Genomic DNA, 22644 nt, shown 5'->3' on the forward strand with positions numbered 1-22644 from the left:
CCAGACTGGGATTCATTGTAGGTTATAAAAGGGCAAAAAAATCAATTTAAAAATGAGAGCAAGTGTGGTTTAGCAGCTGAGCACTGGATTGCTCTGGAGTCAAAGATTAAAATCCCCATTTGGCCATGGAAACCCACTTAGCGATCTTCTGCAAGTCACCTTACCAAAGTATCAGAGTAAGGTGAAAGCAAATCCCTTCTGAGCAAACCTTGCCTGTGATAGGTTTTCCTTAGGTCAGAAATTACTTGGAAGGCATGCAACAAGAACAACAACAAAAATTAAAAATACAAAAATACTGTAAGATTAAAACATCAAATAATTAACACTATTTAAAATCTTACTGTAAAACAAAGTTTTAAACTAGTAAAGCACCTTAGAAAGCCCTTTCCTTATTAAAAATCTGGTTCCAAAGGTTTGCAAGATAAGAAAACGTTGCTGAAAGAACAACAAAGAAAGGACCATTCTAGCTTCCCTAGGGAGGAAGTTTCAAAGTGTGGGAGCAGCCACAGAGAAGTCTTTCTGCCACATTCCCAATGGTTTGTGAAGGCAGCAGGATTGAGAGAAGGATCACGTGGAAAGTCAAACACCTGGTAATAGTAAATAAACTCAAGCATGCAAGGCTTTGGGGAAATGTCTTGGTTTTCAGCTAGAGTATGTGAAAAGACATCTGGCAGTGGTTTGTGAAGCTGGCCAGGATGAAGAACTAGGACTTAAAAACCTTAGAAACAGGTAGCCCACCATCCAATAGCCAGGCCCCTAACCAACATAGCACCATATCATAATGGCAATATATTATTCCATGCGGCATTATAACCAAAGAATTTAAGAATGACTTCATTGGTCAGACCAAGGTCTGCTTAACCAAGCACCCTATTTGCCATTATCGACAACCAGATGATTCTGGGAAACCCATGTGTCCAATAGCATCCTGAGGTTATATTTCCTAGCCTGGTGAAAACCAAGCTCTACCACTGGTAAAGTTTCGTCCCTTCCAACCTTTTGCCTCACCCTGTGAGCAAGAGATTGTAGATAGTTAGTATCCCAGTCCCAGACACATGTTTATGTCCCAAAGGAAGTGACATGAAACAGAAATGTCAGGATATTGGCCCTATTTGTTCATTCAGCAAAGCAAACAATGTCAACTCTGCAAGCCCATTGTGGCACCAAACCTAGTATCCCTACTTCTGATGACATGTACATCCTGTGACTTCCTCTGGTTGGTATCCACATCTAGGATACAGATGTCTTCAATGAGAGACACTCCAGAGGAGCCATGGTTCAACCAACAAAAAAGCACCTAGGATGAATCCCAAGAAATAGACTGCAAAGGTGTTGTGTGTTCCCACTAATGTAAAATTACTATCAATCTTTGAAGGGATCTAGATTGGTGGGGATGCTTTTATAAATCAGGAATGAACAACCATTGAAGGCTAGGAAGATTCATACCCCACCCCACGGATTACCCGAGTTTACTCAAGTCTAATGCACTATCAAATCTAATGTGCACCTCCATTTTCAAAAATCCTAAAACCACAAAAGGTATTTGCTGTCGAATGTAATGTACAGCAGCAAAAGTGCACTCTTTGTAATTTGGTCCCAAAAGGTGCACATTACAGTTGCTGCCTCCTACAATTCCTTTTTCGAAAACAAAAATGTTATAAAACCATAGCTTCCAGCAATGGAAAAGAAAATTTTGGGATGCATCTATGCTGTGGAATGAATCCACTCTAACTACCCTGGTTCAATGCAGTGAGGTCATGGGGCTGCAGTTTTACAAGGTCATGAGCCTTCTCTGCCAAAGAAAGCTGATGCCTCACCATACAAATCCCAGCATTGCATAGCATTGAGCCATGGCAATTAAGTTAGAGATGACGTCCCTCAAATAGGAGCGCCAGTTGGCCTGAAGTAGCTTTCTGTTTTGCTTTGGCTCAGCACTAAGATTTCCATGTTATATGAATCTAATGTGCACCTGAATTTTGAGAAAGTAATTTAGCCCCCCCCCCAAAGGTGGGCATTAGATTTGAATAAATACTGTACTTGGATAGATACACCTCTTCCCTACACTTGCTCTTATAAAAGTTTTGTCTCCAAAGAACTTTTAAGATGTATGGGGGCATTTTCACCATGTTTTGGGACCTTTCTAAGCCATTTTAGATCTACAAAAGGCCTTTTCTAACAACAGCAAGTGAGCAAAAATAATTTCCTGTTCACTTCCAAATTCAAAAAGGCTTCTCCTGTGATAAAATTAGCCCTAGGAGTGCAAAATACTGTGAAAATGTGCTCCACTTTGTGTGTGTGTGTGTGGGGGGGGGGGGGGGTTGAGTACGTGAAACTGTGGATATTGAGTCAGTAAATAAATAGATTGCACATATCTGGTTTTGACTGTTCTTGGCTTACAACAAGCTTCCTGAATTCCTTATCACCTTGCAACGTGTCTTTGTCGTCTGCATCCGTTTTCTAGTTTTAAATGGGGCTAAAAATAATCTGTTTTGTGACATTGGGGGATAGGACACTCACTGTGTTAGAAATGTGCCACGAAGCCACCCTACTATCAGTGACATCAATGGACATGTATTGTTTGCTTTGTCTATACGAGGTAGTTAAAATGCTGGAAATTCCTGCATAGCTATCGACTCAGCATATCAGAGCGTTCTGGCAATCAAACCATCTTGTTTCACACGTACCATGTTCCAGTTCAGCTGTTACTGCAGTGGGAAACAAAGCTCCATCTTTCTTGATATAGTGTCACAAGAAATCTGGATAGCACACGTTTCTTCCCTCCCTCTGCATGCTTGCTTCAGGTATGTATTCTTATTGTACTTGGTGTTCAAGTTACTCATGGAGCTTGATCCCATACATTCCATGCCGTATTTCAGCTTTCCCCAAGCTGGTATCCTCCCGGTGTGTTGGAGTATTACTTCCAGCATCAGCAGTAAGCATAACTATATTAGCTGGTGGTGATGGGAGTTGAGCTACAACAGGCTTCTTAGAACTGTAGAGTCATAGAGACCTCAAGGGCTATCCAATCCATCCCCAGTCTGTCCTGCAGGAATACACAATCAAAGCACACCCAACAGATAGCAACTCCATTTAAAAGTCTCCAAAGGAGACTCCACCTCCGTTTCAAGGCAGCATATTCCACTGTCAAACAGTTCTTACCATAAAGAGGTTCTGCCTAATGTTTAAGTGAAATATCTTTTCCTGCAATTTGAATGTATGCTCTGTGTCGTAGTCTCTGGAGCAGCAGAAAACAAACTTACTCCCTCCTCAATATGACATCTTTTCAAATATTTAAACATGGCTATCATGTTGCCTCTTCACTTCCTCTTCTTCAGGCTAAAAATACCAAACTCCCTAAGCTGCTTCTCATAAGACATGGTTTCAGGTCCTTTACCTTTTGATCACACTCCTCTGAGCACATTAGATTGTCAAAATCCTTGAACTGTGTGGTCCAAAACTGGACACAGTGTTCTAGATGAGGTCTGACCAAAGAGTGTACTGTTACCTCCCTGGATCTAGACACTACTATTGATGTAGCTTAAAATCGCATTGTCTTGTTTAGCTGCTGCGTCATACTGTGGACCCATGTTCAGCTTGTGGTTTAAGACTCCTAAATTTGCAAGGACAGGGCTCTCAGAAGATTTGAAGTTGTGTTTTTGCTGGGTTTGCCCACATTCACCCCAGTGCTACTGCTAGATTTGTATCTGGGAGCTGTACAGGATGGACTGGAAAAAGAATCCTGTCACCTTCTGAGCCAATAGCTTAGCTACATTGGTGTAGATTTAAGGCTTACATTTTAAATTCTACCAGAACACAAACACACCCTTGGCTTTGGAACCACTATAATATGACAATGCCAAAAAAATTCCAGATTTTTTCCATTGTATTCTTTTGACTTTGGTCAAATGTAGCCCATGAACCTCTTTCAGGTAACCAAATGGAAGGCATTTCTGGAGTGCTACAATTCACATTGAAAGGCACCTGCAGCTCTGTTCTGTGGGACAGAATTGGAGAAGCTCCCTGTTAAGCTACCATTGCTATTATTTTCCTTTTCTGAAATTCCTTCTATAAAGAAAGTCTAAAATGATAAAGTGGTGTTTACACTTATGCTAGCTACTTGATATTTTACACTTGCAGCTGTCTGGGAGGTTTTGTGCGTTAGCTGTAAACCATAGCCCAGTAGCTGCAAAAACAAGTCAAGCTTAATATCATAATAAAAACTCAGATTAATAGCTGCTGAGACTCTCAGATGACATCTGGTGGAAGAAATACAGGAACAGAGCCAAACAGAACACAAGTGCCTGTCTTGACTCCATGAAAGTGATCTTTTCTTTACTTTCTTGTAAGTTTTCAAGAGACTACAAACAAACATCTAACACGGTAGCCTAAATGTCACAATCTGGAGTTGTGACCACAGAAAAGGCCATGGGAATCTTCTGCTTCCGTATTACTGCACCCTCTAGATATGCGTTTTTTACTTGGCAGTACCCAGATGTATTGGACTATGATCCCCATAATATATCTGAAGGATGGTGGACATTGGTGTGCAACACTACTAGTTAAGGAAGGCTGGTGTGTCAAGATGGCTGAACTTGCTTCCTTTTTGTCCTGCTTCACTTTTTCCTTATAGCCCACGTTTCCACCAAATGGTGCTGTGAAGATCATATTGTTGCTTCTATTCCTTGGCTTTCATTAAAACGGGTAATTTCTAAGTAGGCAATGGCCATCAAGGGTTTGCAACTTGGGCTTGGTTTCCCTTGCCTTCAACAGGTCTTGCATCCATTTAACTCAATGTTTCCCAAACTCTGGTCTTACAAATGTTTTGGACTTCAATTCCCTGAATTGAATGATTCCACATCATTGTCCAAGGCAGCTGAGACATCTCAGAGTCAAACTCCAAAACACCTGGATGACTAGAGTTTGGGAATTACTGATTTAACAATTTCGAGATTGATCCACAACTGGACATACAACACAGTTCGTGTTCTAACTATTTTCTGAAGAACTTCATGCCACTCAGACGTTTTACTGCACATTGATTTCTCCAAGACACTGCCTATTTATTTGCTTTTTCTTATAGCTGCAGCTGATCACTAGTACAGTAGAGTCTCACTTACCCAACATAAATGGGCCGGCAGAATGTTGGATAAGCGAATATGTTGGATAATAAGGAGGGATTAAGGAAAAGCCTATTAAACATCAAATTAGGTTATGATTTTACAAATTAAGCACCAAAACATCATGTTATACAACAAATTTGACAGAAAAAGTAGTTCAATACGCAGTAATGCTATGTAGTAATTACTGTATTTACGAATTTAGCACCAAAATATCAAAATATATTGAAAACATTGACTACAAAAATGCATTGGATAATCCAGAACGTTGGATAAGTGAGACTCTACTGTATATCACTATTGACCATTTCATTACTTTTTATATATGCACTGAGAAACTTTAGCTTATGAATACCATCATTATCACTGGTTCGTTAATTAAGAGGATTAGACTGCAGTAGACCACAACTACAGCTTTTCCAGTCCTTGTTCCCTTAATTCCTATCCAGATGCTCTCAACCTGGTTTCCAGAATTGAAGTCTTGCATCTCTTCACATGTGTAAATATTTTTCCATATAATGCTACTCCACCCCTTCTCCTGTTTGGTCTGTTTCTCTGAAATAGGTTATACCCCTCCATTGCCAAATTCCAATTATAGGACATCCCACCAGGTATCAGTTATACTTATTACATCATAACTGTTTTGCTGTGCTAAGAGTTCCAGCTCATCTTACTTCCTATGCTCCGGCCATTGGGGTAAAGACATCTAAGCCCATGGGACATTCCCCTTAGCTGTTTATTTGAGATTCTTGTCCCCTCACTGCTTGGTATTTGTTGTATTTGTCCAACCCTCTCTTCAGCCTTTTGTCTGTTCACTTCAGACCTTGAAAAACTACTTTTCCCAAGAATAATGTCATCCTCCCCCACGCAACCTAGTTTATAGTCCTCTTGATCAGGATTTCCTGTCTCTGGGCAAAAAACATTGCTTCCTACTTCTGTGAGGTGCAGCCCAACCCATGCCAGTAGGCCATTTTCCTGGAAGAGCAGACAATGGTATAGGAAACCAAATTGTTCTTACTGACACCATCTACAGAGCCAGTTATTCACCTCTACTATTTTTCTCACTCTTTCTGAGCCATGTCGTACAACAGGGAAGAGAGATGGAGAAAAAAAACACCTGTACATTAAGATCTTTTAGCTTTCTTCCAAGAGCTTCAAAATCCTTTCTGATCTTTTGAAGACTATGCCTTACAGTATTGTTGGTTCCTACATGAACCAATATGAAAGGAGGAGAGTCAGTGGACTTGAACAGCCTTGTCAGCCGCTGAGTTAGGTGGTGGACTTTTGCCCCAGAGAGGCAGCATGTTTTTCTAGACATCCTATCAGGTTTGCAAATCACCACTTCTGTTCCTCTTAGGAGGGAGTCACCTATGACCAACACCCGTCTCCTTTGAGGATTGACAGGTTCTCTTTCCTGGTTAGAGCTTAAAACAAGGGTGGAAGAGCACGGTTTCATTTCAGTGTGGAAAAAAATATTTTGTTATCCAGAAGATCTTGTAATACTAACATTATTGCAATTCTTGGATTTTGCTCAGATCAACATTTCACTTCAGAAAGTGGGGCAAATCCTTATTTTCACAGCACTAAAACTGCAATATTTTAATTAACCAGAAAACTTAAATATAGCCTCTCTTAGCACATTAACAGTGATAGTAATTGAGTATATGGAATATTGCTCAGTTCTCGAGTTCTTATAGCCACTAGTGTTTATGCAGACACTAACCACTGAATTGTGCTCAAAAGATTGTATCATTTTGCAGTCCTTCACTTTCCCATTTTCTTTATGGCAAGGTGGGCAGGTTCTGAAAGTTGGGCGGCATGGGGGAAATGGCCCATAAACCACTGCCACCATTCGGCACAAGAAATAATGCTCCCAGAAGTCTTGGCAGAGGATTTATTATTTAAGAAACCTATTATTATTTAAGAAAATAAGGTTGTTTTAGGTCTGGCAAAATGCCTTTAAATGGCAAATGAAGTCCCTTTACAAAGGCTTCTGGGATACTATTTGCCCTTTCTTTAAAAATCTATTCTTTTTTCAGCACAAGGGTTCAGGGTAGAACCAGAAGTCTGGACTGTTGATCCAGGCAGCATGTTTGCAGTTTATGGACTACACTTGCCTACTTCAGTTTTCCAAAAATTTTGCTATTTTAATAACCACATGCAGGGACAGTTTTGAATTAAAAGTGATTTATGAACCTATTTAAATTCAAGATAAACCCACACTGTACACAAGAATTACATAAAGAGCTCTTTTAAGTAATAATCACAAACCACATTAAATTAACACATCAGTGTGAGAAAGATAAAGATGAACTGCCAGTTAGCAGAAAATACTAAATTCTGAGCTAGTACTGGATGCAATCCTTTGTTCACCTGTTTTGGCATCTGACTCGGTGAAGGAGAGCTAAGATAGCTTCTGTGTATCCAGTGTATGCTTGCAGCTGAATCCCTTAATGACAGCCCACCCCAAAGTGATTCAGCCCATGTCACCCAAGGCCACTGAGCACTGCTACGTATGACAAGATGTGAAAGCACTATGTTTTCTCAGACTTGCTATATTTCCAGTCAGTTAAACGAAATGTCATTGGCCAGGAAACCAATCTCTAGCCCTTACTTTCGCAGTCTCTACACAACTGGTTGGGCCGGAGAGAGAGGCACTGCATTTGAAGGCCAAGGAAGGCTGAGCATCTACTTTACTTCAACAATTACTGTAGATCTATGACCAAACAGAAGAAGTGCCTCCGTGTTCACAGCCTCGTATGTGTTCAGGCATCCTCCCTGCTTCCTCAAAGCTAGGCAGAGAGGCTACGTCAATAATACATTTCTGCTATTGAATATTTTATTGATGATTTGACTTCCACCGCTTGCCGTTCCTGTTTCAAGGCTGGCTGGTTGTTTCTAATTAAAATTTAATGTCCCGGGAGAGAGTTTCTCACTATAGGGGAAATGTTGCTATTCTTTCCTAGCAGAGCAACAGGAAGGGGATTTCTGGCCACTGTGCAGCAAGCTATTACTTAAGCACGGCGTGGAAGATGAAGAGCAGAACCATGAGACAACAGGGTTTGGAGCGAGATCTGGAACGTTTCAATACCTCGGAGAGCTCCCTCTGAAAGCCCAACTGTTCTGGCTGCCGACTTCCTCCTCACCATAGAACAGGAGAAATTCTGCCATTGCAGCTGCAGTCAGGTGCACCAGGGAAATTATCTACAAGTTCCTTGTTGCTGTTGTTTTAATGGCAGCTTCCAAAACCCCCTAGCCAATATGGAGTTCTAGTTACTCAAAAGGAAATTTTCCAAGTTCTGTGTAAATTATACAATATTTAGAGCGTTTTTCAAATGGTGGGCTGGATCTAGAATTCATTTCTTTCCATCTGCAAGATGCTTCTGTCCAAAGGGGGGAATTCTGGTTAAAACAATGGGATGGGAAAATTACTGTTCCTCCTCTCTCAGTTCTTCTGTAGTTGTTTGTTTTGTCATTATTGATTGCGATTGAGTGTTTCTAGCAATGGCAAGACTAAGATGGAGAAAGCACCAAGAGTTCTGATCTTCAATAGCTCAACTCAAGTCATGCAAATTCAGGTTTGTGGCTTCCTTGACTGAATTGATCCATCTGTACTATGGTTTCTCTCTTTTCCTACTACCATCCACTTTAGCATTATTGTTTTTACCAATCGGCCAAGGTGTCTCAGAATATGTTCACAGTACAGTAGCCCCCCTGTGGTGCAGTGGGTTAGACCACTGAGCGGCTGAATTTGCTGACCGAAGGTCGGTGGTTTGAATCTGGGGAGTGGAGTGAGCTCCCGCTGTCAACTCCAGCTTCTGCCAATCTAGCAGTTCAAAAACATGTACATGTAAGTAGATCAATAGGTACCACTCCGGCGGGAAAGTAATGGTGTTCCATGCGGTCATGCCAGCCACATGACCTTGGAGGTGTCTACGGACAATGCCGGCTCTTCAGCTTAGAAATGGAGATGAGCACCAACCCCCAGAGTCAGACACGACTAGACTTAACATTAGGAGAAAACCTTTACCTTTACTTTTTACAATAGCTTCATTTTAGTCATTTCAGTGTACTCATATTAGTCATAAACTGAATGTCCGAAACCACCATGAAACATACCCTGGTAATAACAATGTCTTTTTGTCATGGCAACATGGACCAGTTGGTTACAGACACAGATAGCAAACCAGTTCAAGTCATACTTGGACAAAGCAAAAAGTCTAATGCGTTCCTTTGTGTTTTCTACAATTCATTATAGACTGCTGAAGAACCCTGCAGAGCAATGGGGAGATAATCCTGGAGGCTGCAGTGGAAACTGATTAAAATTGTTCCTTTGCAGTGGCAACGACAGCTGAGAGTAGTTTTGGGGTCTGGTGAAAAAGAACTGGGACCACAGTTCACCATTTTTTTCCAGTTCCCTCAAATCTTTGTACAGAGCAGTGGTTCTCAAAGTGTGTTCCGCAGAGCCCTTGAGGCTCCATAAAGCATATTAAGGGACTCCACTATCCCCTCTTCCTCTTCTCTCCTTCTCCAAGTTTCCCTCCGCTTTCCTGCTCCTCCTCCTCACCCTGCCTCCTTTGCCGCCAAAGGCCTTTTCAACCTATCTCCTTTGCTGCCAAAAGCCCTTTTCCCTCACCCCTAAAAGCCTTTTTTCATTGCCTTCCTTGCTCTCTTATTGAAACAGCATTCCTACCACTTGCCATCTTTTCCTACTGAGCTGGGATGAAAATGCTCAAAAGTTCAGGCTAAAAGGCAACAGCCTAATATCCTAGTGTGGTTACTGCTTCTTTCACATAGTTCCTCATGAGTACTGGGTTTGCCACTTACCTTCTAGACAGGATTTCTGCTGGCAAAGAGCAAGTCTCTTCTTTGGAATTCAGTATACAGACAACACAATTTTTACAGAAGAACAGAACTTAAACCATTAAGTTTTTTAACACTGCAATGAATGCTATTATGTCAGCATCCTAAATCTGTCAGTTCAATGTTAAGCAAAAGTGTAGTGTATAAAGATGTATACAAAAATGTATAACGAAACTTTAATAGCAGCAACAGTTTACCATTGGCCCAACACATCTGGATGCCTGATCTGTTTTGAGAATGTGAATATTCTTTTGTGTACTACATCTCCCAGAATCCCCCAACCAGCATGATTAATAGCCATGGTAGCCAGGGGATCTTGAAACTGTAGTCCACAAAGAACACCCCCGCCCCCAGCGTGGTTTTGCGTCACAATGAACATTTGTTTCAGCCTTTTAGGAATTCAGTGGTAACCTTAAAACAGTTCTGCAATGGCCTTAGTTACATAGGGAGGAAGTAAATTCTCCATCACTGCAATCCTGAAGCACAAAACCTTACTTGTTGTTGGAGATACTCCAGCTCTGAATATCTTGGACTGTGCTTGATTTGGTGGCCTATGAAATTTTTCCCAACTCTATGGTCCTATTATCACCTCAGCAATCCAAGACAAGTGTTTTCTGCTCTTAAACCACCTGAGATTTTCTCAATACTGTAGGATAATCAAACCTGTGGCAGAGCCTCAATTAATTCACAGAATTATCAATGCCATGAAAGAGAAGGCTGACAGCTTAATCCTACCTTGACTGAATTGTGTGTCATCCAAACAATTCGCTTGGAGAGAATGAAGAGCTAGTGCTTTTCTTTTTAACAGCATCTCTTGTTTTTAATAGACTAAAGGAATTTTATTTCAGCAGCACTTACTGATCTGAATACAGACTGCTCTGAGATACGTTCACTTCATTTTATTGCTAATACAAATCATTAGTATTATGACAAAAAAAACCCTCTAATAATTTTAGAGACGAAATTAGTTTAAGGAAGGTGGGTGGGCAAATGGAGGAAGTGCAGCCCACTCCATGGGTGGTCTCCAAGGTTGTTTACAAGATTTTCATGCCTTCCTTTTTTCAAAACCTTTTTGTTTCCAAGTGCCGCCCCCCAATAGTTCATTAGGGGGCACTTTTGCCACATTTTGTCCTGTCTCTATGGAACATTTTAAGAATATGCCAGGATCCACAATGTGGTGAAATTGCCCCTCCACAGAAGATTGGGGGTGGGGAGGCATTGAGGCGGAAAAAAAATGTTTTGCAAAAAAATTACAATGGTTGGATACACTTCCACAGTCCTCTGTGGGAATTGATCTAACTCTAATTCACAACATTCGTCCAGCCCCCAATCAAAGGAATCCTTTACAACATAAAGTCTTGATCTCAGATAGAACCAATTACATGAACTAATTATAGTCAATATCTGACAAGAGCCAGCTGAGAATTCATTTTCCTGTTTGTCTCTATAAATTTGTTTTACACTTGCTAAGATTCTACTGTAAGAGTAACTTCATTCTTGTCACATAAATCAATAACTGTTTACATCTCCTTTGGGTCCCAATGAATTGGTGATATTTTATTTAAATGATGTGGAAAGTTGCTTTGACACTGGAGTGTTGTCTGGTTTCCGGGCTGTACGGCTGTGCTCTACCAGCATTTTCTCTTGAAGTTTCACCTGCATCTGTGGCTGGCATCTTCAGAAGATGCTCTGAAGATGCCAACCACAGATGCAGGCATAACATCAGGAGAAAATGCTGCTAGAACCCGGCCATGCAGTCCGGAAACCACACAACTCTCCAGTGATTTCAGCCATGAAAGCCTTTGACAATGCTTTGATATTTGTAGGTTGTTTGATTTAAAAAGAAGTCTTCTGTAAATATGCGAACTTTAGCATTTAATATTGTTTGCTTTGTGACCTACATCCAACTGCCAGCTCCATCTAGAGTAAAGCCACTGAATCAATGTGAACTGGGTAAATTAATGTTAATGTGCTTTCCATTCACACAATAGGTCTAATTCTATGCTGAAGCCAGTAACTGGATTTAGGATGATGCATTAATAACAGAAAGATTTTAATTGTTTCATAAATGACTTGTACTGAAGTAAGAAAATGTGTTTTGAGGATCTCCTTTATTAGCTCTATAGCTGAACACAATGTATGTAATCTGCAAACAACAGAAGTGGGCAATTATGGCTTTCCGGATGTTTTGGCATACAGCTCCCAGAATCCCTAGATAGAAGAGCTAATAGTGAGGGACTGTGGAAGGTACAAACACCTGGAGACAACAGCTACCCATCCCTATGTTTAAGAAACGGTGGTAATGGCTAAAGAACAAACAGATAAAATAAATTCCCAAAGTATTTTTTAAAATTCCCACCGTACCTATAAAATATATATGGAAAGGAGCCTATGGTAGGGAAGGACGGGCTTTGGCAGCTTTGACACAAGAGATTGGATTTTGTTTGACAAAGGAGGGAGTAAAAAAGCTAAGAAGAGATGGAAAGACATAAAAATATTTAGAAGAAAAGAGAAACAGCCCCAAATACAACAAAAGAAAAAGATAAAAGAAAGGTAGCAAGAAACTCAAGTGAGGCAGTGAAGGAAAAATCTAAAATATAATAACACAAGAAATCAACAAAGATTTTTTTTTTGTTAAGTTGAAAATACAATACAAAGGGCAAAGCTGGGAGAATCAGATTGTGAAGCAAGGAAAAGTCAAGCTTACACCAAGATGTGCCTTCACTGAAGCAGTATTTTCTAGAGGAATTACATCTCTCCTTGTGGGATGCATTTGGGCATTTCGTGCAGGTCTCTACTCAAATGAGCCATGGAGACATTCTGCCATTCTGTTTATTCTGTAATGGTAACAGAACGTGTGCCAGTTCCTGATATGCTGGATTCTTGAAAGAAACTGCCTTTCTTAGGCCTGCTATTCTGACAAACTGCCCGTTAAATGAATTCGAAACTAAGGGCAGAGGCCTCTTAATGGCAAAGACTTTCCAGGTGATGTATTCCTCAAACATACGAAGGCAGTAGGAGGGGCTGTTTTCGCAAACAAGAGGAAAGCAGCTTGCAAGCAATCTCTGTAGGAAAATTTTAATCAGCAAATCTAATCAGCCATACAATACAAACCTTTATTACCTATGCCTCTACCTTGTGTCAATACAATCTTACACATACACCCCGCAAGCGAATTGTTACTTAAGTAGCATCACGCAAATGAATTTCAGTTTCATTTTTTAAAAAACATAACAAACCCGTAAGGATAGAAGACCCCAATCTCTGTGCAAAACATTACTAGCAGGAAGATAGCATTTGGAACTTGCCTTATTATTTTTTTAGTGGTTCTTGTTCTATATCAGAAGACTCTGGTTGCTTCTGGATGAGTGAATTTTCTCTCTCTCCCAGAGGAATTTCCTGCCAACTGATTTTAAGAGGCGGCATTATGTAAGCCTCTGCTAGCACTCATGAAAGTAACGTGTGCTTTTCAGCTCTCAACCCCAAATGCTATTCGCACTTTGGTAAGATCCTGCTGGCATACTCCAAATCTGGTGCAGCAGGGCGTTTCCTTTGCCTTGAACAGACCAACATTGGACTTCTCCATAAAGACAAAAGAAACAAGATAATACGTAATAAACTATGAACTGTGTTAGGTCTTCTACCATATCAAGGTATTATTAAGGCTATTGCCATCATTGAGTAACTCCATTAAGAATCTTCCTGCTTTATTTAAATTGCTAGTACTCCAATATCCAAAGGTTGACTGTATTTGTTGGTAGGTCTTATTGCTTTTCATCTCAGTGCTAAATACTGATCAAAAGGATTTTTGACTTTTATACCCGGATGTCCTTGTGCAAACTGGAGAGCTGCTTTTTAAAATAATCAGAACAATTAAGCTATTTGGCTCTGTAGATTTTTTAATATTTAGAGTAGAAATTTGCATTGTATAGTTTTACTGAGATGTTCACAGCACTAACTATTAATATTGTGGCATTGAATGTTTGCCTTTTGGTATGTGTGTAAGCTGCCCTGAGTCTCCTTGGGGAGACAGGGCAGTCAATAAATAAAGTTTTTATTTATTAGTATCGCTTGTTGGTCATTATCTGCTAAATGGCATCTCAGGTAAAGGTTTTCCCCTGACATTAAGTCTAGTCGTGTCCGACTCTGGGGGTTGGTGCTCATCTCCATTTCTAAGCCGAAGAGCCGGCATTGTCCGTAGACACCTCCTAGGTCATCTGGCCAGCACGACTGCATGGAGCACTGTTACCGGTACCTTCCCGCAGAAGCGGTACTACTCACATTTGCATGTTTTCGAACTACTAGGTTGGCAGAAGCTGGGGCTAATAGAGGGAGCTCACTCCGCTCCCCGGATTCAAACCGCCAACCTTTCAGTCAGCAAGTTCAGCAGCTCAGCAGTTCAACCCACTGTACCACCGGGGGCTCCAAAATGGCAACTCAACACTTTATTTAAAAGGGAAGGCAAACTCAGCAACTTGGGTGTTCAGTTGAAAAGATAGATGTTGAAATCAGTATCTTGAAATCTCATTTTCAGCCAGCAAAGCTGACAAAATAAAGTTTACAAACATAATAAAACAAAATATCATGCTTTAGGAGTTACATTTTTCCAGAAGTAATAAGTACACAGTTTGTATTGCAAAATATTTATTGATTCAGGGAAGTAACAAAATCGCAAATAGATTTTCATCTTACTCTTACACATACATAATTTTCATACACATACTTTCTAAGAAAATAATATTTTGATTTCAAACACTGAATCATTAATTGTATTTCTTTCCACAAAACTCAAAGCAGCTACTTCTTTCTATTCTATCATCCTACATCTTTGTACTATGAACGTTTTTGTTTGAAATCCAGTCCACCCATTTCCCTAGCTTCCAGTGTTTTTTAAATACACAATCTTTAAGTACTGCTGTGATTTACAACTTCCCTCATTTTGCTTTGCTGCAAAGATATACCAGATTATTCCACTTTACACATAAGCACAAACATTCCTGGAAATACGCTGATGGGAAATATTTCCCACAAATGAAGAATTACACATACATGTTTTACTATCTTTTGTCATGTTTAAGAGGCCATTGAGGTAGGTCACCGCAAACTTGTTTTTATGACTAACAGATATTAAATGTAAGTGGAAGTTTAGGTCATCTTGGTATGAGAGATACGTAGAATGATAGCAATGTTTAACAAGAGGAAGTTGGACAAGAAAGAGACATTATCAGAAACTGGGTGGTTGGAAGCCATGCCCTACTTTTCCACTTTTATGCTCTTGTCTTTATTTTTATGGTTATAATTTGTAGATTTTAGATTCTTTTTTGTTAATCAGTTTAGTTTGTTTGGTGTGTTTCAGTAGTTTAGGTACTTTTGTGTAATATGTTTCTTTACATTATCTCATATGTGTTTTATATTATACTACATTTTGAGTGTTTAAAAAAGGTACTTTAAAATATAACGTTTGTTTTCTTATATGTTCAGGGATGCCATATACATTCATTCAAATTTCATCACTATCGTAAAGTAGTTAATATTAGCAGATATATCACTTGATCACTAACTGCTAAATTTGTGTGTTGATTTATTTGAAAACTACAAGATACAAAAAGTATTCTGCATGTTACCTCATTCACACATGTAAGGGATCTTGTAGTAGTCAAGTGATGGCATCCATAGCTGAGTCAGCCATTAAGAGCAGCAAGATGTGGGCCACTTCTCTGATGGAAAAAGACCCGGCTGGACTGCAGTGAGCTGCAGAAGCTTAAAGCTGCATTGGAAGGTTGCTTGGGGCTGAAGCGTGCTCTGGCTCACACAGAATAATCCAGGAAGACTTGTCAACACTGCTTTAAAGTAAAAGTTAAAGGTTAAAGTAAAACTGCTTTGCCAACCAAGGTCTTGTTGTGATTTTAAAATCCCACCAGATAAATGTAAGTAAGGTATATATAGGCAATATGCATTCTACATGCGCTATATATCTTTAGCATCATATGACCACAGGCAGGTATAGATTTCAATGTCCTATTTTAAACAGAATTTTCTTCTGGTTGCATCAACACAGGGTAATATATGTATATGCGTGTGTATAATAATAATACATTTTATTTATTACCTGCCTCTCCTGATGGCTCGAGGCAGGGTACAACGAATTCAAAAACATGAACATAAAAATACAATACATTACAAATTTTAATATTTAAACACACACACACATATATATGAAATTTTATACCAAACACAGCTACAGAATTGACATATACTGTCAATCGAATGCAAGTCAAAACTTATAATTAAGAGTTGACTGGGTAGGCCTGCTGGAAAGATGGATCTTCAATTGCGTTTTAAATTCTGAAACCTCGTTTAGCTGTTGGATCTTTTCTGGCAGATTGTTTCAGTCTTGGGGTGGCCTCTGGTTGACAGTCACCAGTTAGGTTGTGGCTGGAGTAGCCACCCACTGAAGGACCTAAGTGTCCTACAGGATGTATTATGTAGGAGATCCTGTAGGTAACCTGGACTCAAATCATGTAAGGCTTTAAAGGTCAAAACCAACACTTTGTACTTTGCCTGGAAACTAATTGGCAGTCAGTGAAGTGACTTTAATATGGGTGTAATATGCTCACTTCTAGATGTTCTAGTAACCAACCTGGCTGCCGTATTCTAAACTAGTTGGAGTTTCCAAACTTGGGACAGAGGTAACCCAATGTACAGTGCATTACAGAAGTCCAACCTTGAGGTTACCATCATCTTTAGGTCCTCAAATTCTAAGAAGAGTCACAGTTGGCAGCCTAAACTAGTAGTAAAGCACTCCTGACCGTCATATATATATATATATATATATATGTGTGTGTGTGTGTGTGTGTGTGTGTGTGTGTGTATCATAACTATACACACACTACATCTGCTCTTAATGTTTACATGCAACATTGTTGTCAATACCTACACCTTCAACCATGCCTTCCTGAACATTTCTGAAGAGTCAGTGTGACTGTGGAAATACAATCATTTGACCACCTGTCGGGGGTACTTTGAATGAGATTTTCCTGCTTCTTGCAGGGGGTTGGACTGGATGGCACGTGAGGTCTCTTCCAACTCTACGATTCTATTATTCTATGACTGATCCAATGAACTTGACTGGGTTGTATGGCTACCTTGAAGAATTCACATTTAAATTCCTGTTTAGTCTTTTGGTGGCTTGGTGGAGATGGGCAAAATCAGGTTCTTAAATTCAGTTTTTCACCTGGAAAGCAAAAACACCCTGACCATTTACTAGGACCGTTAGGAGGATGGAATGAATAGAATAAGGAGTATATAACATTATGACGTAATGAGAGGTTCTCAACATAACAAATGAAAGTGCACAAAACCTAGAGAGTTTGGAAATGTTTTAACTTTGCATCTAAACAAGATTAGAACAGGATATAATAAATAAAATAATGGAAATAACAACTATGTATACAATTAAGAACAAGAAAAATTATTTTATCCTAATCTAATTGTTTTCCACAATCTAATCGCTTTCTGTGTATCTCTAAGGCCAAAGTGACACATGCATTTCAGAACATGAATTACCACTTCACAATCATCTCCCACTGATGCTAATGAATGCAAGCAAGAGTTAAGCATTTCTTCCTGTAACACAAAAAATTTAGGAAGACTGAAAAGCAGTGGAAGTCTACATTCCGTGGCTATCAATTGGTTTCAAGATAGCATTTTGCAATCTGCATTCATATCTTTTGAATATGTGCAACATCAGCAGGAGAGAGGCTCAAGCATGCTTTAAATGATAGAGGTAAAATCTAAGATCAGAGGGCATTTTTATATCCCTTGCTTTTAGGGAGAGTACACTGTCATGTGATTTGCAACTGTGGGAAAAAGAAGTACTGGAAGCTTTGGCTTTGTTTGCTTTTTAAAAAATAAAATAAAATAAAGAATGGCTGAAACTGATACTCAAAATGTTGGCAGTTCCTCTATTTTTCGTCTGTCAACATACAAAGTCTCAGCCACTCATTTGCAACCCTATTCTAATATAGGAGGCTGAATGTTTTATTATTATTTAGTACAAGCTCCACTGTTTTGGATTTTTGGAAAGCAAAGCAGGGGAGCTGGAAAAGATGTGCAATTCCTTGGCTCGGTTGGCATACATTTACAATCTTCCCAGAGAGATCTTGGGGCCTTTTCACTTATCAATGTCACCCGACTGGTCTTGCGGAAGAAATTCAGAAGCAATGCTCCAAGCAGGCCTTGGCTAATAACAGCCCCTTCCCTTTCTCCCAGTGAAAAACAAAACAAAAGCCGACTTAAAACTTAAGCCCATGTCTTCCACACATCCTCAAGGGGGAAGCGCACACGCAGATGTCAACTCTGCTTTTCTGCAGTCATCACGGACGTGCCAACTTGCTGGTAGCTGATGTTCGGGTCTTACAGGAGGTCCTTTCTCCTCCTGCTGCCCTCAAACGGGACGGGACGCATCGATGTCGCTGCTGCTGCTTCTGGGGGGAGGAAGGGGGGCCCCGAGGTAACGGGAGGAGACGCCGCAAAGGAAGGAAGGAACAAACGACGAAGTCCGAAAAGCAGGTTAGCCGCTGTCACACGCACAGTGGGGACACGAGAAGCACAATGTGCGTTAGTCAGTGGCTCATCTGCTCCTGGAGAACTGGACCCCACTCAGATGGGCTTGGCGGTTCTGTGGTGCCCCAAACAGACATCCCACCCATGCCCCCACCCAGGACCTGAAACACACAAGGGACAAGTCAGCAGCAGAGTCCCCACTGTCATTCAATGAGCCATAATAATAATAATAATAATAATAATAATAATAATAATAATAATTTATTCGCTGCCCACCTCTCCTCACAGCTCAAAGCAAGGCACAATTAAGGCCCCATCTACACTGCTATATGGTCAGAGCAGACTCATGCTTATATGAGTCTACACTGACCATGTAATGCAGTTTCAAACTGCATTATATGGCAGTATAGAAGGGCGCATACAAAGATAAAACAATACACCATCTTTTGGATTTGTCCCTACATTTCGACCACTACGTTAAATAGCCCTGCTCTTTCAGCATCCCGCAGGGCCCATTAGGACTTAGGTAACATGGATGTAGACCTCAACTTCCTACAACACACAGCACTGCATCCTCTCGAGTATTTTTTTTTCAAAACTACTTCTCCCTACAATTCTGTTGAAATGCTCCCCTGATCCACCTTTTGCTTCCTTTCACAGATAACTCTCTCCACCCACTTCCTCAGTATAGAAAGGGCAAATCAAACTGGGGAGGCATCCGTAGGAGTTTGACACCGCTTTGACTGCCAGGGCTCCATGCTGTGGAACCCTGGGATTTGTAGTTTGGTGAAGCAACCAGCACTTATTTGGCACAGAAGGTAAAAAGAGGCCTGTAAAACTAAATTCCATGACTCTCTCTCACTCAGTCATGGCAGTTGACGTGGTGTTGAACTGCAATAATTCTACACCCTTTGCCAGATCTTTAGTACAGTCTGAGACCACCCACTGCTCTAAATTGTGTTGAGATTTAAAACGCAATTTAAGACCCATCTCTTCGGGCAGGCCAATCCAGCCAACTTTCAATCATAAGTTTTGATTTGCATTATATTGCCAGTATATGTCAATTCTGTAGTTGTGTTTGGTATAAGTTTTCATATGTCTGTGTGTGTTTATGAAATTTAGTAATGTTCATTTTTTTGAATTTGTTGTACCCTGTCTTGGGCCAAATAAACTATATTATTATTATTTTAAAAAGATGGCAAGTGATGCCTCTGGAGGAATTCTCCCAAGGAGAAAAAGTTCTGTTTTTACCTGGAGAACAATCCATCCTCCAACTAAACTGAATACCAGAATTCTCAATTTTTTTTAATACAGTAGAGTCTCACTTATCCAAGCCTAGTTTATCCAAGGTTCTGGATTTTACAAGCCATTTTTGTAGTCAATGTTTTCAATATACAGTATCGTGATATTTTGGTGCTAAATTCGTAAATGCAGTTATTACAACATAACATTTCTGTCTATTGAACTACTTTTTCTGTCAAATTTGTTGTAGAACATGATGTTTTGGCGCTTAATTTGTAAAATCATAACCTAATTTGATGTTTAATAGGCTTTTCCTTAATCCCTCCTTATTATCCAAGATATTCGCTTATCCAAGCTTCTGCCGGCCCGTTTACCTTGGATAAGTGAGACTCTACTGTACTGGGAAACTGCTTCCTTGGTCATGTAGGGGTTTCCTTGAAAAGCAAAACAATACATTTCTCTGGGGTTTTTAGGGCAGCTTTCACTTTTGGCTGCTATGAGTTTTCTGGGATGTGTGGCCATGTTCCAGAAGCATTCTCTCCTGACGCTTCGCCTACATCTATGGCAGGCATCCTCAGAGGTTGTGGGGTCTGTTGGAAACAAGGTATATTAAACCCCTGCGGAATAATGTTCAGGGTGGGAGAAAGAACTTTTGTCTGTTTGAGGCAGGTGTGAATGTTACAATTGACCACCTTGATTAGCACTGAATGGCCTTGCAGCTTCAAGGTCTCGCTGCCTCCTGCTTGGGGGAATCCTTTGTTGGGAGGTGTTAGCTTTCACTATCATTTCCGGCAGCTTTTTCTTTGTTAAAAGAAAGGGTATGGGAAGTCTTCACCCCTTTAATGGAACTCTTTGAAATTCAAATCCTGGCTTTCAAGAAACTGGGTAACTTTTCCGGAAAGAAAAGTGAAACTATTTGTTCCTGGTCCTGGGATCTGAAGTGGTTTCAGAAGGCGAGGGAGGGGGTGGAAGAAGACCCAAAAATCTAGAGTGCACCGGCAGTGTAGAATTAATGCAGTTTGCCACCACTTTAGTAGCTGTGACTCAATGCTATGGGATCCTGAAAGTTGTAGTTTTGCAAGGTCTTTCGCCTTCTCTGCTCAAGAGTGTGAAAACAAAAACTCCTGGAATTCCATATTTCAAGCCTTTGAGAACGTCGGTCTGCAATCAATGGCACAGTACTGCACTTTCATCCCATGCCCTGTTCCTTAACTAAGTAGCCGGTAGACTGTTAGGAATTGTGGGAGTTGAAGTCCAAAACACCCGGAGGGACCAAGTTTGCCCATGCCTGATGTAGATGCAGCCTCGGGGCCCTTCCACACAGAACTATATTCCAAAATATCAAGGCAGAAAATCCCACAATATGAACTGAGTTATCTGAGTCCATTCTGCCATATATTCCAGTTCAAAGCAGATAATATGGGATTTTTGCCTTGATATTCTGGGATGTAGAGCTGTGTTGAAAGGCTCTCAGCAATTCTATGGATTTTTTTTTCAATTTTTTTCCTTGGTGGGAGAAACAACTTGGCGAAGCGTTTTTAACCCAGACTCAAAGAGCTATACTCACTACCCTGGTTTTGTTGTGAGTTTTCCGGGCTGTATGGCCATGTTCCAGAAGCATTCTCTCCTGACGTTTCGCCCACATCTGTGCGGGAGAAACGTCAGGAGAGAATGCTTCTGGAACATGGCCATACAGCCCGGAAAACTCACAACAACCCTGTGATTCCGGCCATGAAAACCTTCGACAACATATCCTGGTTTCCACGAATACTTTCCGCACAATTGCACCCCAACCCTGCAAGCGCCCGGGACCCGAGTTCGCTGCTTACCTGCCAACTTTTCCCGGCCTGCGTCCTCCTTCCCACTCCGCTCCAGTTTCAAGGAAGCCAAGGAGCAGCAACCCACGTTGCTCCCGCCGCCTCGCAACCTGCCTTCCCTTTCGCTTGCTCCGCCCGCCCCGCCCTGACTTTCATGAAAATCAAGGATTGTGACGCCACGCCGCGTCTCCTCCAATGGCAGCCGCGCCCGGCTCCTGGCTGGCCACGCCCCGCGGCGCCTCAGCCAATCCGCGCCCGCATCCTTCCCCGAGCCAGCTCCCGCCTTCCCTTCCCCGCGAGTTACAGCGCGGGGTGCGGCGCGTTCGGTTCTGCACGTCCTTACTTTTAGGGAGGAACCAACTGTACTTGCCCAAGCGTCAACGCCGCCTCTCTCTTTCACTCAGTCACTCACTCACAACACCCCCCCTCCCTCCAGACCCAATGGTTGCCTCCATTGAGGCAGGCTCCTTTCCAGGAACGCGGCCGCTCTTGGAGAGAAGTTGGTGGCACTTCGCATTGGTAGGGCCCGACCCGGGTTGGCTTCTTCCTTCTCCTCCTCCTCCCCATCCTCTTTCTCTCTGCTCTCCTCCCCCCCCCCTTTCTCGGGGCTGTCGGTGGTATAACCCAGCCCGGGCCTTTGCCATGAGGACAGTGTCAATGCGCACGTAGCAAGCGCAGAAGCAACAGAAGGACGGGTCCCAAGCGGCGCGCGCCGGGACGGCGGGGCGGGCGGGGCGGGCGCGCGCGCCTCTCGAGCTGCTTTGCTTTTTGCGTTTTTGCAGCTGCGCGTTTTTGCAGCTGGAGTGCGCGCGCGCCCGCTCGCGGTTGTCCTCAAAAGCTCCCGGAGACCCCGACGCGGGGTAGAGAGAGAGAGAGACGCCTGCCATCATTATCATCCTTCTCTTGTCTGCATCTTGTCTTTCCGAGCTCTCAACGAGGTGGAGGACCCATAGCAGCACCTCTTCCCCCAACTCTTTTTTAACCTCCTTTGCTTCTTATACTGGGAATGCATGCCTCCCCCCCCCCCCTCTCTCTCTCAA

At 41.4% G+C, this 22644-nt stretch overlaps 1 long non-coding RNA gene and 1 other non-coding gene across 2 annotated transcripts; both read right to left on the reverse strand.

Moving 5' to 3' along the window:
- Positions 1 to 14607: 14607 nt before the first annotated feature.
- LOC134295357 (uncharacterized) lies at positions 14608 to 21718 on the reverse strand. The gene is made up of 2 exons (XR_010001901.1): positions 21617 to 21718; positions 14608 to 18466 (listed from the first exon to the last, which is right to left on the reverse strand). It is a non-coding gene; the product is annotated as an uncharacterized LOC134295357 (long non-coding RNA).
- On the reverse strand, positions 18539 to 18634 carry mir210 (microRNA mir-210). The gene has a single exon (NR_129921.1). It is a non-coding gene; the product is annotated as a microRNA mir-210 (primary transcript).
- Positions 21719 to 22644: the final 926 nt, after the last annotated feature.

Source organism: Anolis carolinensis, chromosome 1 (genome assembly GCF_035594765.1).
Source record: "Anolis carolinensis isolate JA03-04 chromosome 1, rAnoCar3.1.pri, whole genome shotgun sequence".
In the NCBI taxonomy this organism is placed as follows: Eukaryota; Metazoa; Chordata; class Lepidosauria; order Squamata; family Dactyloidae; genus Anolis; species Anolis carolinensis.